The sequence below is a fragment of the Panthera tigris genome, chromosome B1, assembly GCF_018350195.1.
Source record: "Panthera tigris isolate Pti1 chromosome B1, P.tigris_Pti1_mat1.1, whole genome shotgun sequence".
In the NCBI taxonomy this organism is placed as follows: domain Eukaryota; kingdom Metazoa; phylum Chordata; class Mammalia; order Carnivora; family Felidae; genus Panthera; species Panthera tigris.
The window spans coordinates 131512734-131514222 of record NC_056663.1 but is presented as its reverse complement, the minus strand read 5'-3'; the positions used below and the strand labels follow the sequence as shown (position 1 = coordinate 131514222).

General features: G+C 35.1%; 1 non-coding gene across 1 annotated transcript; it reads right to left on the bottom strand.

Annotated features, from left to right (window-relative positions):
- Nucleotides 1-593: 593 nt before the first annotated feature.
- LOC122238181 lies at nt 594-700 on the bottom strand. The gene has a single exon (XR_006217143.1). It is a non-coding gene; the product is annotated as a U6 spliceosomal RNA (small nuclear RNA).
- Nucleotides 701-1489: the final 789 nt, after the last annotated feature.

Sequence of the window (1489 nt, the reverse complement as noted above, 5' to 3'; positions counted from 1 at the left end):
ATTTATTTTTGAGAGATAGGGAGAGACAGAGGGCAAGATGGGCAGAGAGAGAGAGAGAGAGAGAGAGAGAGAGAGAGAGAGAGAATCCAAAGCAGGCTGCAGGCTCCTAGCTGTCAGCACAGAACCCGATGTGGGGCTCAAACTCATGAACCATGAGATCATGACCTGAGCTAAAGTTGGTTGTTTAATTGACTGAGCCACCCAGGCACCTGGCAATTATTCTCTTAGGAATTTATCTTAAGGAAAGAATCAAGGGTGAGGGCAAATATTTAGTTATATTCACTGTGTGTAACTATGTTACACTATTGTTTATAATGGCAAAGAATGGAAAATAAACACAAAACGAGAAATTGGTTAAAGTATATTCATTTTGTAGATAAATATAATTTACATGAAATTTAAAATGATGTTATAGAATAGTATTTAATTTTATTGAAGATGTTAAATATATTGTTCAGTTCATAAAGCAGTGTAAAATATTATGTATAAAATGATCCACTTTTAGAAATGCATATATATGCAACAGAAAAGGATAAACAAAATAGTAAGAACTAAAAATGGTGGTGAATGGACTGATCTTTCCTTCTTATTTTTTAAAATATGGAAGCTTCATGAATCTGTGTGTCATACTTGTGCAGGGTCCATGCTAATCTTCTCTGTATCGTTCCAATTTTAGTATCTGTGCTGCCCAAGTGAGCACTGGACTGATCGCTTTTCTTTTTTCTTTTTTTTTCTTTTTTTATTTATTTTTTAATATACGAAATTTATTGTCAAATTGGTTTCCATACAACACCCAGTGCTCATCCCAAAAAGTGCCCTCCTCAATACCCATCACCCACCCTCCCCTCTCTCCCACCCCCCATCAACCCTCAGTTTGTTCTCAGTTTTTAACAGTCTTTTATGCTTTGGCTCTCTCCCACTCTAACCTCTTTTTTTTTTTTTTTTCCCTTCCCCTCCCCCATGGGTTTCTGTTACGTTTCTCAGGATCCACATAAGAGTGAAACCATATGGTATCTGTCTTTTTCTGTATGGCTTATTTCACTTAGCATCACACTCTCCAGTTCCATCCACGTTGCTACAAAAGGCCATATTTCATTTTTTCTCATTGCCACGTAGTATTCCATTGTGTATTTTCTTCTTTTTTCTTATACGTATTTTATACATCTTACATAGCTAATATCTATTACATTTATGAAGAGAAAAACAAGTTTGTTTTTTTCTTTAAGTAGGTGGGAAAATAAATGAGTACACGAGGAAAATGGCAGAGGAAAGTTAAAATGAACCTTGAAATGAGGTTACTTCTCAAAATGCACACAGTAAGATTCTCTACAGATGGGACATACATTTTGTTCCAGGCTTTCAAAAGCCAATGGAAAGAGGGAAACAGAATTAGCTATAATATCTATAAGATACTATGGTGTCTTAAGTATCTATAAGGTAAGAACAACTTGTTGGTCAACCATTTAAAAGTAAATATAATGGCTGATTT